Source organism: Protomyctophum parallelum (assembly GCF_964188405.1).
Source record: "Protomyctophum parallelum genome assembly, chromosome: 15".
NCBI classification, from domain to species: Eukaryota; Metazoa; Chordata; class Actinopteri; order Myctophiformes; family Myctophidae; genus Protomyctophum; species Protomyctophum parallelum.
Window position 1 is genome coordinate 49753193 of NC_139710.1, and position 18857 is coordinate 49772049.

Below are 18857 nucleotides of genomic sequence, written 5' to 3' on the forward strand. Positions count from 1 at the left end.
TTCTCATCTTTTTGGACCATGGGCTATAGCCCATATCGTATCATGGCATACTATAGCACGCCGTTTTTCATCATTTTTGAGGATTTGAAAAAAATGAAAAAATGAAAAAAACGATGGGTTATAGCCCATGTTTTTTGAAATTTTGAAAAAAAACGTTATCATCGTTTCTCATCATTTTGGACCATGGGCTATAGCCCATACCGTACGGCATACTATAGCACGCCGTTTTTCATCATTTTTGAGGATTTGAAAAAAATGAAAAAATGAAAAAAACGATGGGTTATAGCCCATGTTTTTTGAAATTTTGAAAAAAAAGTTATCCTCGTTTCTCATCTTTTTGGACCAGGGGCTATAGCCCATATCGTATGGCATACTAACTATAGCACGCCGTTTTTCATCATTTTTGAGGATTTGAAAAAAATGAAAAAATGAAAAAACGATGGGTTATAGCCCATGTTTTTTGAAATTTTGAAAAAAAAAGTTATCCTCGTTTCTCATCTTTTTGGACCATGGGCTATAGCCCATATCGTATCATGGCATACTATAGCACGCCGTTTTTCATCATTTTTGAGGATTTGAAAAAAAATAAAAAATGAAAAAAACGATGGGTTATAGCCCATGTTTTTTGAAATTTTGAAAAAAAACGTTATCATCGTTTCTCATCATTTTGGACCATGGGCTATAGCCCATACCGTACGCCATACTATAGCACGCCGTTTTTCATCATTTTTGAGGATTTGAAAAAAATGAAAAAATGAAAAAAACGATGGGTTATATTCCATGTTTTTTGAAATTTTGAAAAAAAAGTTATCCTCGTTTCTCATCATTTTGGATCATGGGCTATAGCCCATATCGTACGGCATACTATAGCACGCCGTTTTTCATCATTTTTGAGGAATTAAAAAAAATGAAAAAATGAAAAAATGATGGGTTATAGCCCATGTTTTTTTAAATTTTGAAAAAAAAAGTTATCCTCGTTTCTCATCTTTTTGGACCATGGGCTATAGCCCATATCGTACGGCATACTATAGCACGCCGTTTTTCATAATTTCTGAGGATTTGAAAAAAATGAAAAAATGAAAAAAACGATGGGTTATAGCCCATGTTTTTTGAAATTTTGAAAAAAAAGTTATCCTCGTTTCTCATCTTTTTGGACAAGGGGCTATAGCCCATATCGTATGGCATACTATAGCACGCCGTTTTTCATCATTTTTGAGGATTTGAAAAAAATGAAAAAATGTAAAAAACGATGGGTTATAGCCCATGTTTTTTGAAATTTTGAAAAAAAAGGTTATCCTTGTTTCTCATCTTTTTGGACCAGGGGCTATAGCCCATATCGTATGGCATACTATAGCACGCCGTTTTTCATCATTTTTGAGGATTTGAAAAAAATGAAAAAATTCAAAAAATGATGGGTTATAGCCCATGTTTTTTTTAATTTTGAAAAAAAAAGTTATCCTCGTTTCTCATCTTTTTGGACCATGGGCTATAGCCCATATCGTATCATGGCATACTATAGCACGCCGTTTTTCATCATTTTTGAGGATTTGAAAAAAACAAAAAAAAAACGATGGGTTATAGCCCATGTTTTTTGAAATTTTGAAAAAAAAGTTATCCTCGTTTCTCATCATTTTGGACAATGGGCTATAGCCCATATCGTACGGAATACTATAGCACGCTGTTTTTCATCATTTTTGAGGATTTGAAAAAGAATGAAAAAATGAAAAAAACGATGGGTTATAGCCAGTGTTGGGCAAGTTACTTTGAAAGCGTAGCTTGTAAAGCTACAAGTAGCTCACCATGGCAGTAGCTTGATCAAGCTACATAGTTACCACCGGAGAGATGTAGCTTGTAAAGCTACAGCTACATGGAAAAAGTAGCTCAAAGTAGCTCAGCTACTTTTTATTTTTCAGGGGGAGACCCCTCCTCACCCTGCTCCCCTCTGGGAGACCCCTCCTCCCCCTGCTCCCCTCTGGGAGACCCCTCCTCCCACCCTGCTCCCCTCTGGGAGACCCCTCCTCACCCTGCTCCCCTCTGGGAGACCCCCCCACCCTGCTCCCCTCTGGGAGACCCCTCCTCCCCCTGCTCCCCTCTGGGAGACCACTCCTCCCACCCTGCTCCCCTCTGGGAGACCCCTCCTCCCCCTGCTCCCCTCTGGGAGACCCCCCCACCCTGCTCCCTCTGGGAGACCCCCCCACCCTGCTCCCCTCTGGGAGACCCCTCCTCACCCTGCTCCCCTCTGGGAGACCCCTCCTCACCCTGCTCCCCTCTGGGAGACCCCTCCTCACCCTGCTCCCCTCTGGGAGACCCCTCCTCACCCTGCTCCCCTCTGGGAGACCCCCCCACCCTGCTCCCCTCTGGGAGACCCCTCCTCACCCTGCTCCCCTCTGGGAGACCCCTCCTCCCCCTGCTCCCCTCTGGGAGACCCCTCCTCCCCTCTAGGAGACCCCTGCTCCCCCCTGGGAGACCCCTCCCACCCTGTGATACCAGGGCCAATCAGAGGCCAATTAGAGGCAGCTGTCAAGTGCTGATATGCCCTCAAAGCAATCAGAAAAAGGAACAGTCCTTGATTTTTCAAAGGGGGTTCTAGTACAAGAATTAACACAGCAACCAATGGTCAAAATTTATATATTTCTTTCATGTTATTGCCCAAAATTGTAGCTTGTAACTTCAGTAGCTAAGCTACAAAAAATGACCCAAAAGGTAGCTGAGCTACTTGACGAGGTACACAAATATGAATGTAGCTAAAATACCACAAGCTACAGCAAAATGTAGCTCAGCTACGTAGCTCAGCTACATGTAGCTTAATACTCCCCAACACTGGTTATAGCCCATGTTTTTTGAAATTTTGAAAAAAAACGTTATCATCGTTTCTCATCATTTTGGACCATGGGCTATAGCCCATACCGTACGGCATACTATAGCACGCCGTTTTTCATCATTTTTGAGGATTTGAAAAAAATGAAAAAATGAAAAGAACGATGGGTTATAGCCCATGTTTTTTGAAATTTTGAAAAAAAAGTTATCCTCGTTTCTCATCATTTTGGATCATGGGCTATAGCCCATATCGTACGGCATACTATAGCACGCCGTTTTTCATCATTTTTGAGGAATAAGGAAAAATGAAAAAATGATGGGTTATAGCCCATGTTTTTTTAAATTTTGAAAAAAAAGGTTATCCTCGTTTCTCATCTTTTTGGACCATGGGCTATAGCCCATATCGTACGGCATACTATAGCACGCCGTTTTTCATAATTTCTGAGGATTTGAAAAAAATAAAAAAATAAAAAAAACGATGGGTTATAGCCCATGTTTTTTGAAATTTTGAAAAAAAAGTTATCCTCGTTTCTCATCTTTTTGGACAAGGGGCTATAGCCCATATCGTATGGCATACTATAGCACGCCGTTTTTCATCATTTTTGAGGATTTGAAAAAAATGAAAAAATGAAAAAAACGATGGGTTATAGCCCATGTTTTTTGAAATTTTGAAAAAAAAAGTTATCCTTGTTTCTCATCTTTTTGGACCAGGGGCTATAGCCCATATGGTATGGCATACTATAGCACGCCGTTTTTCATCATTTTTGAGGATTTGAACAAAATGAAAAAATTCAAAAAATGATGGGTTATAGCCCATGTTTTTTTAAATTTTGAAAAAAAAAGTTATCCTCGTTTCTCATCTTTTTGGACCATGGGCTATAGCCCATATCGTATCATGGCATACTATAGCACGCCGTTTTTCATCATTTTTAAAGATTTGAAAAAAAAAAAAAAAAAAAAAAAAAAAAACGATGGGTTATAGCCCATGTTTTTTGAAATTTTGAAAAAAAAGTTATCCTCGTTTCTCATCATTTTGGACCATGGGCTATAGCCCATATCGTACGGCATACTATAGCACGTCGTTTTTCATAATTTCTGAGGATTTGAAAAAAATTAAAAAATGAAAAAAACGATTGGTTATAGCCCATGTTTTTTGAAATTTTGAAAAAAAAGTTATCCTCGTTTCTCATCATTTTGGACCATGGGCTATAGCCCATATCGTACGGAATACTATAGCACGCTGTTTTTCATCATTTTTGAGGATTTGAAAAAAATGAAAAAATGAAAAAAACGATGGGTTATAGCCCATGTTTTTTGAAATTTTGAAAAAAAAGTTATCCTCGTTTCTCATCTTTTTGGACAAGGGGCTATAGCCCATATCGTATGGCATACTATAGCACGCCGTTTTTCATCATTTTTGAGGATTTGAAAAAAATGAAAAAATGAAAAAAACGATGGGTTATAGCCCATGTTTTTTGAAATTTTGAAAAAAAAAGTTATCCTTGTTTCTCATCTTTTTGGACCAGGGGCTATAGCCCATATGGTATGGCATACTATAGCACGCCGTTTTTCATCATTTTTGAGGATTTGAAAAAAATGAAAAAATGAAAAAAATGATGGGTTATAGCCCATGTTTTTTTAAATTTTGAAAAAAAAAGTTATCCTCGTTTCTCATCTTTTTGGACCATGGGCTATAGCCCATATCGTATCATGGCATACTATAGCACGCCGTTTTTCATCATTTTTAAAGATTTGAAAAAAAAAAAAAAAAAAAAAAAAAAACGATGGGTTATAGCCCATGTTTTTTGAAATTTTGAAAAAAAAGTTATCCTCGTTTCTCATCATTTTGGACCATGGGCTATAGCCCATATCGTACGGCATACTATAGCACGTCGTTTTTCATAATTTCTGAGGATTTGAAAAAAATGAAAAAATGAAAAAAACGATTGGTTATAGCCCATGTTTTTTGAAATTTTGAAAAAAAAGTTATCCTCGTTTCTCATCATTTTGGACCATGGGCTATAGCCCATATCGTACGGAATACTATAGCACGCTGTTTTTCATCATTTTTGAGGATTTGAAAAAAATGAAAAAATGAAAAAAACGATGGGTTATAGCCCATGTTTTTTGAAATTTTGAAAAAAAAAGTTATCCTAGTTTCTCATCTTTTTGGACAAGGGGCTATAGCCCATATCGTATGGCATACTATAGCACGCCGTTTTTCATCATTTTTGAGGATTTGAAAAAAATGAAAAAATGAAAAAAACGATGGGTTATAGCCCATGTTTTTTGAAATTTTGAAAAAAAAAGTTATCCTTGTTTCTCATCTTTTTGGACCAGGGGCTATAGCCCATACTGTACGGCATACTATAGCACGCCGTTTTTCATCATTTTTGAGGATTTGAAAAAAATGAAAAAATGAAAAAAACGATGGGTTATAGCCCATGTTTTTTGAAATTTTGAAAAAAAAGTTATCCTCGTTTCTCATCATTTTGGACCATGGGCTATAGCCCATATGGTATGGCATACTATAGCACGCCGTTTTTCATCATTTTTGAGGATTTGAAAAAATTAAAAAAATTAAAAAAAACGATGGGTTATAGCCCATGTTTTTTGAAATTTTGAAAAAAAAAGTTATCCTCGTTTCTCATCTTTTTGGACAAGGGGCTATAGCCCATATCGTACGGCATACTATAGCACGCCGTTTTTCATAATTTTTGAGGATTTGAAAAGAATGAAAAAATGAAAAAAACGATGGGTTATAGCCCATGTTTTTTTAAATTTTGAAAAAAAAAGTTATCCTCGTTTCTCATCATTTTGGACCATGGGCTTTAGCCCATATCGTACGACATACTATAGCACGCCGTTTTTCATCATTTTTGAGGATTTGAAAAAAATGAAAAAAACGATGGGTTATAGCCCATGTTTTTTGAAATTCTGAAAAAAAAAGTTATCCTTGTTTCTCATCTTTTTGGACCAGGGGCTATAGCCCATACCGTACGGCATACTATAGCACGCCGTTTTTCATCATTTTTGAGGATTTGAAAAAAGGGAAAAAATGAAAAAAACGATGGGTTATAGCCCATGTTTTTGAAATTTTCAAAAAAAACAGTTATCCTCGTTTCTCATGATTTTGCACCATGGGCTATAGCCCATATCGTACGGGATACTATAGCACGCCGTTTTTCATCATTTTCGAGGATTTGATAAAAATGAAAAAATGAAAAAAACGATGGGTTATAGCCCATGTTTTTTTAAATTTTGAAAAAAAAAGTTATCCTCGTTTCTCATCTTTTTGGACCATGTGCTATAGCCCATATCGTATCATGGCATACTATAGCACGCCGTTTTTCATCATTTTTGAGGATTTGAAAAAAAAAAAAAAAAAAACGATGGGTTATAGCCCATGTTTTTTGAAATTTTGAAAAAAAAGTTATCCTCGTTTCTCATCATTTTGGACCATGGGCTATAGCCCATATCGTACGGCATACTATAGCACGCCGTTTTTCATCATTTTTGAGGATTTGAAAAAAATGAAAAAATGAAAAAAACGATGGGTTATAGCCCATGTTTTTTGAAATTTTGAAAAAAAAAGTTATCCTAGTTTCTCATCTTTTTGGACAAGGGGCTATAGCCCATATCGTACGGCATACTATAGCACGCCGTTTTTCATCATTTTTGAGGATTTGAAAAAAATGAAAAAATGAAAAAAACGATGGGTTATAGCCCATGTTTTTTGAAATTTTGAAAAAAAAAGTTATCCTTGCTTCTCATCTTTTTGGACCAGGGGCTATAGCCCATACCGTACGGCATACTATAGCACGCCGTTTTTCATCATTTTTGAGGATTTGAAAAAAATGAAAAAATGAAAAAAACGATGGGTTATAGCCCATGTTTTTTGAAATTTTGAAAAAAAAGTTATCCTCGTTTCTCATCATTTTGGACCATGGGCTATAGCCCATATCGTATGGCATACTATAGCACGCCGTTTTTCATCATTTTTGAGGATTTGAAAATAAATAAAAAATAAATAAAACGATGGGTTATAGCCCATGTTTTTTGACATTTTGAAAAAAAAAGTTATCCTCGTTTCTCATCTTTTTGGACAAGGGGCTATAGCCCATATCGTACGGCATACTATAGCACGCCGTTTTTCATAATTTTTGAGGATTTAAAAAAAATGAAAAAATGAAAAAAAAAACGATGGGTTATAGCCCATGTTTTTTTAAATTTTGAAAAAAAAAGTTATCCTCGTTTCTCATCATTTTGGACCATGGGCTTTAGCCCATATCGTACGACATACTATAGCACGCCGTTTTTCATCATTTTTGAGGATTTGAAAAAAATGAAAAAATTAAAAAAACGATGGGTTATAGCCCATGTTTTTTGAAATATTGAAAAAAAAGTTATCCTCGTTTCTCATCTTTTTGGACAAGGGGCTATAGCCCATATCGTATGGCATACTATAGCACGCCGTTTTTCATCATTTTTGAGGATTTGAAAAAAATGAAAAAATGAAAAAAACGATGGGTTATAGCCCATGTTTTTTGAAATTCTGAAAAAAAAAGTTATCCTTGTTTCTCATCTTTTTGGACCATGGGCTATAGCCCATACCGTACGGCATACTATAGCACGCCGTTTTTCATCATTTTTGAGGATTTGAAAAAAAGTGAAAAAATGAAAAAAAAACGATGGGTTATAGCCCATGTTTTTGAAATTTTGAAAAAAAAAGTTATCCTCGTTTCTCATGATTTTGGACCATGGGCTATAGCCCATATCGTACGGCATACTATAGCACGCCGTTTTTCATCATTTTTGAGGATTTGAAAAAAATTTAAAAATTAAAAAAACGATGGGTTATAGCCCATGTTTTTTGAAAATTTGAAAAAAAAAGTTATCCTCGTTTCTCATCTTTTTGGACCATGGGCTATAGCCCATATCGTACGGCATACTATAGCACGCCGTTTTTCATAATTTTTGAGGATTTGAAAAAAATGAAAAAATGAAAAAAACGATGGGTTATAGCCCATGTTTTTTTAAAATTTGAAAAAAAAAGAGTTATCCTCGTTTCTCATCATTTTGGACCATGGGCTTTAGCCCATATCGTACGGCATACTATAGCACGCCGTTTTTCATCATTTTTGAGGATTTGAACAAAATGAAAAAATAAAAAAAACGATGGGTTATAGCCGATGTTTTTTGAAATTTTGAAAAAAAAAGTTATCCTCGTTTCTCATCTTTTTGGACAAGGGGCTATAGCCCATGTATCGTATGGCATACTATAGCACGCCGTTTTTCATCATTTTTGAGGATTTGAAAAAAATGAAAAAATGAAAAAAACGATGGGTTATAGCCCATGTTTTTGAAATTTTGAAAAAAAAAGTTATCCTCGTTTCTCATGATTTTGGACCATGGGCTATAGCCCATATCGTACGGCATACTATAGCACGCCGTTTTTCATCATTTTTGAGGATTTGATCAAAATGAAAAAAACGATGGGTTATAGCCCATGTTTTTTGAAAATTTGAAAAAAAAAGTTATCCTCGTTTCTCATCATTTTGGACCATGGGCTTTAGCCCATATCGTACGGCATACTATAGCACGCCGTTTTTCATCATTTTTGAGGATTTGAAAAAAATGAAAAAATGAAAAAAACGATGGGTTATAGCCCATGTTTTTTGAAATTTTGAAAAAAAAAGTTATCCTCGTTTCTCATCTTTTTGGACAAGGGGCTATAGCCCATATCGTACGGCATACTATAGCACGCCGTTTTTCATATTTTTTGAGGATTTGAAAAAAATGAAAAAATGAAAAAAACGATGGGTTATAGCCCATGTTTTTTTAAATTTTGAAAAAAAAAGTTATCCTCGTTTCTCATCATTTTGGACCATGGGCTTTAGCCCATATCGTACGGCATACTATAGCACGCCGTTTTTCATCATTTTTGAGGATTTGAAAAAAATGAAAAAATGAAAAAAACGATGGGTTATAGCCCATGTTTTTTGAAATTTTGAAAAAAAAAGTTATCCTCGTTTCTCATCTTTTTGGACAAGGGGCTATAGCCCATATCGTATGGCATACTATAGCACGCCGTTTTTCATCATTTTTGAGGATTTGAAAAAAATGAAAAAATGAAAAAAACGATGGGTTATAGCCCATGTTTTTTGAAATTCTGAAAAAAAAAGTTATCCTTGTTTCTCATCTTTTTGGACCAGGGGCTATAGCCCATACCGTACGGCATACTATAGCACGCCGTTTTTCATCATTTTTGAGGATTTGAAAAAAGGGAAAAAATGAAAAAAACGATGGGTTATAGCCCATGTTTTTGAAATTTTGAAAAAAAAAGTTATCCTCGTTTCTCATGATTTTGCACCATGGGCTATAGCCCATATCGTACGGCATATTATAGCACGCCGTTTTTCATCATTTTCGAGGATTTGATAAAAATGAAAAAATGAAAAAAACGATGGGTTATAGCCCATGTTTTTTTTAATTTTGAAAAAAAAACGTATCCTCGTTTCTCATCTTTTTGGACCATGTGCTATAGCCCATATCGTATCATGGCATACTATAGCACGCCGTTTTTCATCATTTTTGAGGATTTAAAAAAAAAAAAAAAAAACGATGGGTTATAGCCCATGTTTTTTGAAATTTTGAAAAAAAAGTTATCCTCGTTTCTCATCATTTTGGACCATGGGCTATAGCCCATATCGTACGGAATACTATAGCACGCTGTTTTTCATCATTTTTGAGGATTAGAAAAAAATGAAAAAATGAAAAAAACGATGGGTTATAGCCCATGTTTTTTGAAATTTTGAAAAAAAAAGTTATCCTAGTTTCTCATCTTTTTGCACCATGGGCTATAGCCCATATCGTACGGCATACTATAGCACGCCGTTTTTCATCATTTTCGAGGATTTGATAAAAATGAAAAAATGAAAAAAACGATGGGTTATAGCCCATGTTTTTTGAAAATTTGAAAAAAAAAGTTATCCTCGTTTCTCATCATTTTGGACCATGGGCTATAGCCCATATCGTACGGCATACTATAGCACGCCGTTTTTCATAATTTTTGAGGATTTGAAAAAAATTAAAAAATGAAAAAAACGATGGGTTATAGCCCATGTTTTTTGAAAATTTGAAAAAAAAAGTTATCCTCGTTTCTCATCATTTTGGACCATGGGCTATAGCCCATATCGTACGGCATACTATAGCACGCCGTTTTTCATCATTTTTGAGGATTTGAAAAAAATGAAAAAATGAAAAAAAACGATGGGTTATAGCCCATGTTTTTTTAAATTTTGAAAAAAAAAGTTATCCTCGTTTCTCATCATTTTGGACCATGGGCTTTAGCCCATATCGTACGGCATACTATAGCACGCCGTTTTTCATCATTTTTGAGGATTTGAAAAAAATGAAAAAATTAAAAAAACGATGGGTTATAGCCCATGTTTTTTGAAATATTGAAAAAAAAGTTATCCTCGTTTCTCATCTTTTTGGACAAGGGGCTATAGCCCATATCGTATGGCATACTATAGCACGCCGTTTTTCATCATTTTTGAGGATTTGAAAAAAATGAAAAAATGAAAAAAACGATGGGTTATAGCCCATGTTTTTTGAAATTCTGAAAAAAAAAGTTATCCTTGTTTCTCATCTTTTTGGACCATGGGCTATAGCCCATACCGTACGGCATACTATAGCACGCCGTTTTTCATCATTTTTGAGGATTTGAAAAAAGGGAAAAAATGAAAAAAACGATGGGTTATAGCCCATGTTTTTGAAATTTTGAAAAAAAAAGTTATCCTCGTTTCTCATGATTTTGCACCATGGGCTATAGCCCATATCGTACGGCATATTATAGCACGCCGTTTTTCATCATTTTCGAGGATTTGATAAAAATGAAAAAATGAAAAAAACGATGGGTTATAGCCCATGTTTTTTTTAATTTTGAAAAAAAAACGTATCCTCGTTTCTCATCTTTTTGGACCATGTGCTATAGCCCATATCGTATCATGGCATACTATAGCACGCCGTTTTTCATCATTTTTGAGGATTTGAAAAAAAAAAAAAAAAACGATGGGTTATAGCCCATGTTTTTTGAAATTTTGAAAAAAAAGTTATCCTCGTTTCTCATCATTTTGGACCATGGGCTATAGCCCATATCGTACGGAATACTATAGCACGCTGTTTTTCATCATTTTTGAGGATTAGAAAAAAATGAAAAAATGAAAAAAACGATGGGTTATAGCCCATGTTTTTTGAAATTTTGAAAAAAAAAGTTATCCTAGTTTCTCATCTTTTTGCACCATGGGCTATAGCCCATATCGTACGGCATACTATAGCACGCCGTTTTTCATCATTTTCGAGGATTTGATAAAAATGAAAAAATGAAAAAAACGATGGGTTATAGCCCATGTTTTTTGAAAATTTGAAAAAAAAAGTTATCCTCGTTTCTCATCATTTTGGACCATGGGCTATAGCCCATATCGTACGGCATACTATAGCACGCCGTTTTTCATAATTTTTGAGGATTTGAAAAAAATTAAAAAATGAAAAAAACGATGGGTTATAGCCCATGTTTTTTGAAAATTTGAAAAAAAAAGTTATCCTCGTTTCTCATCATTTTGGACCATGGGCTATAGCCCATATCGTACGGCATACTATAGCACGCCGTTTTTCATCATTTTTGAGGATTTGAAAAAAATGAAAAAATGAAAAAAAACGATGGGTTATAGCCCATGTTTTTTTAAATTTTGAAAAAAAAAGTTATCCTCGTTTCTCATCATTTTGGACCATGGGCTTTAGCCCATATCGTACGGCATACTATAGCACGCCGTTTTTCATCATTTTTGAGGATTTGAAAAAAATGAAAAAATTAAAAAAACGATGGGTTATAGCCCATGTTTTTTGAAATATTGAAAAAAAAGTTATCCTCGTTTCTCATCTTTTTGGACAAGGGGCTATAGCCCATATCGTATGGCATACTATAGCACGCCGTTTTTCATCATTTTTGAGGATTTGAAAAAAATGAAAAAATGAAAAAAACGATGGGTTATAGCCCATGTTTTTTGAAATTCTGAAAAAAAAAGTTATCCTTGTTTCTCATCTTTTTGGACCATGGGCTATAGCCCATACCGTACGGCATACTATAGCACGCCGTTTTTCATCATTTTTGAGGATTTGAAAAAAGGGAAAAAATGAAAAAAACGATGGGTTATAGCCCATGTTTTTGAAATTTTGAAAAAAAAAGTTATCCTCGTTTCTCATGATTTTGCACCATGGGCTATAGCCCATATCGTACGGCATATTATAGCACGCCGTTTTTCATCATTTTCGAGGATTTGATAAAAATGAAAAAATGAAAAAAACGATGGGTTATAGCCCATGTTTTTTTTAATTTTGAAAAAAAAACGTATCCTCGTTTCTCATCTTTTTGGACCATGTGCTATAGCCCATATCGTATCATGGCATACTATAGCACGCCGTTTTTCATCATTTTTGAGGATTTGAAAAAAAAAAAAAAAAACGATGGGTTATAGCCCATGTTTTTTGAAATTTTGAAAAAAAAGTTATCCTCGTTTCTCATCATTTTGGACCATGGGCTATAGCCCATATCGTACGGAATACTATAGCACGCTGTTTTTCATCATTTTTGAGGATTAGAAAAAAATGAAAAAATGAAAAAAACGATGGGTTATAGCCCATGTTTTTTGAAATTTTGAAAAAAAAAGTTATCCTAGTTTCTCATCTTTTTGCACCATGGGCTATAGCCCATATCGTACGGCATACTATAGCACGCCGTTTTTCATCATTTTCGAGGATTTGATAAAAATGAAAAAATGAAAAAAACGATGGGTTATAGCCCATGTTTTTTGAAAATTTGAAAAAAAAAGTTATCCTCGTTTCTCATCATTTTGGACCATGGGCTATAGCCCATATCGTACGGCATACTATAGCACGCCGTTTTTCATAATTTTTGAGGATTTGAAAAAAATTAAAAAATGAAAAAAACGATGGGTTATAGCCCATGTTTTTTGAAAATTTGAAAAAAAAAGTTATCCTCGTTTCTCATCATTTTGGACCATGGGCTATAGCCCATATCGTACGGCATACTATAGCACGCCGTTTTTCATCATTTTTGAGGATTTGAAAAAAATGAAAAAATGAAAAAAAACGATGGGTTATAGCCCATGTTTTTTTAAATTTTGAAAAAAAAAGTTATCCTCGTTTCTCATCATTTTGGACCATGGGCTTTAGCCCATATCGTACGGCATACTATAGCACGCCGTTTTTCATCATTTTTGAGGATTTGAAAAAAATGAAAAAATTAAAAAAACGATGGGTTATAGCCCATGTTTTTTGAAATATTGAAAAAAAAGTTATCCTCGTTTCTCATCTTTTTGGACAAGGGGCTATAGCCCATATCGTATGGCATACTATAGCACGCCGTTTTTCATCATTTTTGAGGATTTGAAAAAAATGAAAAAATGAAAAAAACGATGGGTTATAGCCCATGTTTTTTGAAATTCTGAAAAAAAAAGTTATCCTTGTTTCTCATCTTTTTGGACCATGGGCTATAGCCCATACCGTACGGCATACTATAGCACGCCGTTTTTCATCATTTTTGAGGATTTGAAAAAAAGTGAAAAAATGAAAAAAAAAACGATGGGTTATAGCCCATGTTTTTGAAATTTTGAAAAAAAAAGTTATCCTCGTTTCTCATGATTTTGGACCATGGGCTATAGCCCATATCGTACGGCATACTATAGCACGCCGTTTTTCATCATTTTTGAGGATTTGAAAAAAATTTAAAAATTAAAAAAACGATGGGTTATAGCCCATGTTTTTTGAAAATTTGAAAAAAAAAGTTATCCTCGTTTCTCATCTTTTTGGACCATGGGCTATAGCCCATATCGTACGGCATACTATAGCACGCCGTTTTTCATAATTTTTGAGGATTTGAAAAAAATGAAAAAATGAAAAAAACGATGGGTTATAGCCCATGTTTTTTTAAATTTTGAAAAAAAAGAGTTATCCTCGTTTCTCATCATTTTGGACCATGGGCTTTAGCCCATATCGTACGGCATACTATAGCACGCCGTTTTTCATCATTTTTGAGGATTTGAACAAAATGAAAAAATAAAAAAAACGATGGGTTATAGCCGATGTTTTTTGAAATTTTGAAAAAAAAAGTTATCCTCGTTTCTCATCTTTTTGGACAAGGGGCTATAGCCCATGTATCGTATGGCATACTATAGCACGCCGTTTTTCATCATTTTTGAGGATTTGAAAAAAATGAAAAAATGAAAAAAACGATGGGTTATAGCCCATGTTTTTGAAATTTTGAAAAAAAAAGTTATCCTCGTTTCTCATGATTTTGGACCATGGGCTATAGCCCATATCGTACGGCATACTATAGCACGCCGTTTTTCATCATTTTTGAGGATTTGATCAAAATGAAAAAAACGATGGGTTATAGCCCATGTTTTTTGAAAATTTGAAAAAAAAAGTTATCCTCGTTTCTCATCATTTTGGACCATGGGCTATAGCCCATATCGTACGGCATACTATAGCACGCCGTTTTTCATAATTTTTGAGGATTTGAAAAAAATGAAAAAATGAAAAAAAACGATGGGTTATAGCCCATGTTTTTTTTAATTTTGAAAAAAAAAGTTATCCTTGTTTCTCATCATTTTGGACCATGGGCTTTAGCCCATATCGTACGGCATACTATAGCACGCCGTTTTTCATCATTTTTGAGGATTTGAAAAAAATGAAAAAATGAAAAAAACGATGGGTTATAGCCCATGTTTTTTGAAAATTTGAAAAAAAAAGTTATCCTCGTTTCTCATCATTTTGGACCATGGGCTATAGCCCATATCGTACGGCATACTATAGCACGCCGTTTTTCATCATTTTTGAGGATTTGAAAAAAATGAAAAAAACGATGGGTTATAGCCCATGTTTTTTTTTATTTTGAAAAAAAAAGTTATCCTTGTTTCTCATCATTTTGGACCATGGGCTGTAGCCCATATCGTACGGCATACTATAGCACGCCGTTTTTCATCATTTTTGAGGATTTGAAAAAAATTAAAAAATGAAAAAAAAACGATGGGTTATAGCCCATGTTTTTTGAAAATTTGAAAAAAAAAGTTATCCTCGTTTCTCATCATTTTGGACCATGGGCTTTAGCCCATATCGTACGGCATACTATAGCACGCCGTTTTTCATCATTTTTGAGGATTTGAAAAAAATGAAAAAATGAAAAAAACGATGGGTTATAGCCCATGTTTTTTGATATATTGAAAAAAAAGTTATCCTCGTTTCTCATCTTTTTGGACAAGGGGCTATAGCCCATATCGTATGGCATACTATAGCACGCCGTTTTTCATCATTTTTGAGGATTTGAAAAAAATGAAAAAATGAAAAAAACGATGAGTTATAGCCCATGTTTTTTTTTATTTTGAAAAAAAAAGTTATCCTTGTTTCTCATCATTTTGGACCATGGGCTGTAGCCCATATCGTACGGCATACTATAGCACGCCGTTTTTCATCATTTTTGAGGATTTGAAAAAAATGAAAAAATGAAAAAAAAACGATGGGTTATAGCCCATGTTTTTTTTAATTTTGAAAAAAAAAGTTATCCTTGTTTCTCATCATTTTGGACCATGGGCTGTAGCCCATATCGTACGGCATACTATAGCACGCCGTTTTTCATCATTTTTGAGGATTTGAAAAAAATGAAAAAATGAAAAAAAAACGATGGGTTATAGCCCATGTTTTTTGAAAATTTTGAAAAAAAAAGTTATCCTCGTTTCTCATCATTTTGGACCATGGGCTATAGCCCATATCGTACGGCATACTATAGCACGCCGTTTTTCATCATTTTTGAGGATTTGGAAAAAATGAAAAAAAACGATGGGTTATAGCCCATGTTTTTTTAAATTTTGAAAAAAAAAGTTATCCTCGTTTCTCATCATTTTGGACCATGGGCTTTAGCCCATATCGTACGGCATACTATAGCACGCCGTTTTTCATCATTTTTGAGGATTTGAAAAAAATGAAAAAATGAAAAAAACGATGGGTTATAGCCCATGTTTTTTGATATATTGAAAAAAAAGTTATCCTCGTTTCTCATCTTTTTGGACAAGGGGCTATAGCCCATATCGTATGGCATACTATAGCACGCCGTTTTTCATCATTTTTGAGGATTTGAAAAAAATGAAAAAATGAAAAAAACGATGAGTTATAGCCCATGTTTTTTTTAATTTTGAAAAAAAAAGTTATCCTTGTTTCTCATCATTTTGGACCATGGGCTTTAGCCCATATCGTACGGCATACTATAGCACGCCGTTTTTCATCATTTTTGAGGATTTGAAAAAAATGAAAAAATGAAAAAAACGATGGGTTATAGCCCATGTTTTTTGAAAATTTGAAAAAAAAAGTTATCCTCGTTTCTCATCATTTTGGACCATGGGCTATAGCCCATATCGTACGGCATACTATAGCACGCCGTTTTTCATCATTTTTGAGGATTTGAAAAAAATGAAAAAAACGATGGGTTATAGCCCATGTTTTTTTTTAATTTTGAAAAGAAAGTTATCCTTGTTTCTCATCATTTTGGACCATGGGCTGTAGCCCATATCGTACGGCATACTATAGCACGCCGTTTTTCATCATTTTTGAGGATTTGAAAAAAATTAAAAAATGAAAAAAAAACGATGGGTTATAGCCCATGTTTTTTGAAAATTTGAAAAAAAAAGTTATCCTCGTTTCTCATCATTTTGGACCATGGGCTGTAGCCCATATCGTACGGCATACTATAGCACGCCGTTTTTCATCATTTTTGAGGATTTGAAAAAAATGAAAAAATAAAAAAAAAACGATGGGTTATAGCCCATGTTTTTTTTAAATTTGAAAAAAAAAGTTATCCTCGTTTCTCATCATTTTGGACCATGGGCTATAGCCCATATCGTACGGCATACTATAGCACGCCGTTTTTCATCATTTTTGAGGATTTGAAAAAAATGAAAAAATGAAAAAAAACGATGGGTTATAGCCCATGTTTTTTTAAATTTTGAAAAAAAAAGTTATCCTCGTTTCTCATCATTTTGGACCATGGGCTTTAGCCCATATCGTACGGCATACTATAGCACGCCGTTTTTCATCATTTTTGAGGATTTGAAAAAAATGAAAAAATGAAAAAAACGATGGGTTATAGCCCATGTTTTTTGATATATTGAAAAAAAAGTTATCCTCGTTTCTCATCTTTTTGGACAAGGGGCTATAGCCCATATCGTATGGCATACTATAGCACGCCGTTTTTCATCATTTTTGAGGATTTGAAAAAAATGAAAAAATGAAAAAAACGATGAGTTATAGCCCATGTTTTTTTTTATTTTGAAAAAAAAAGTTATCCTTGTTTCTCATCATTTTGGACCATGGGCTTTAGCCCATATCGTACGGCATACTATAGCACGCCGTTTTTCATAATTTTTGAGGATTTGAAAAAAATGAAAAAATAAAAAAAACGATGGGTTATAGCCCATGTTTTTTTTAATTTTGAAAAAAAAAGTTATCCTTGTTTCTCATCATTTTGGACCATTGGCTTTAGCCCATATCGTACGGCATACTATAGCACGCCGTTTTTCATCATTTTTGAGGATTTGAAAAAAATGAAAAAATGAAAAAAACGATGGGTTATAGCCCATGTTTTTTGAAAATTTGAAAAAAAAAGTTATCCTCGTTTCTCATCATTTTGGACCATGGGCTATAGCCCATATCGTACGGCATACTATAGCACGCCGTTTTTCATCATTTTTGAGGATTTGAAAAAAATGAAAAAAACGATGGGTTATAGCCCATGTTTTTTTTAATTTTGAAAAAAAAAGTTATCCTTGTTTCTCATCATTTTGGACCATGGGCTGTAGCCCATATCGTACGGCATACTATAGCACGCCGTTTTTCATCATTTTTGAGGATTTGAAAAAAATGAAAAAATGAAAAAAAAACGATGGGTTATAGCCCATGTTTTTTGAAAATTTGAAAAAAAAAGTTATCCTCGTTTCTCATCATTTTGGACCATGGGCTATAGCCCATATCATACGGCATACTATAGCACGCCGTTTTTCATCATTTTTGAGGATTTGAAAAAAATGAAAAAATGAAAAAAAACGATGGGTTATAGCCCATGTTTTTTTAAATTTTGAAAAAAAAAGTTATCCTCGTTTCTCATCATTTTGGACCATGGGCTTTAGCCCATATCGTACGGCATACTATAGCACGCCGTTTTTCATCATTTTTGAGGATTTGAAAAAAATGAAAAAATGAAAAAAACGATGGGTTATAGCCCATGTTTTTTGATATATTGAAAAAAAAGTTATCCTCGTTTCTCATCTTTTTGGACAAGGGGCTATAGCCCATATCGTATGGCATACTATAGCACGCCGTTTTTCATCATTTTTGAGGATTTGAAAAAAATGAAAAAATGAAAAAAACGATGAGTTATAGCCCATGTTTTTTTTTATTTTGAAAAAAAAAGTTATCCTTGTTTCTCATCATTTTGGACCATGGGCTTTAGCCCATATCGTACGGCATACTATAGCACGCCGTTTTTCATCATTTTTGAGGATTTGAAAAAAATGAAAAAATGAAAAAAACGATGGGTTATAGCCCATGTTTTTTGAAAATTTGAAAAAAAAAGTTATCCTCGTTTCTCATCATTTTGGACCATGGGCTATAGCCCATATCGTACGGCATACTATAGCACGCCGTTTTTCATCATTTTTGAGGATTTGAAAAAAATGAAAAAAACGATGGGTTATAGCCCATGTTTTTTTTTATTTTGAAAAAAAAAGTTATCCTTGTTTCTCATCATTTTGGACCATGGGCTGTAGCCCATATCGTACGGCATACTATAGCACGCCGTTTTTCATCATTTTTGAGGATTTGAAAAAAATGAAAAAATGAAAAAAAAACGATGGGTTATAGCCCATGTTTTTTGAAAATTTGAAAAAAAAAGTTATCCTCGTTTCTCATCA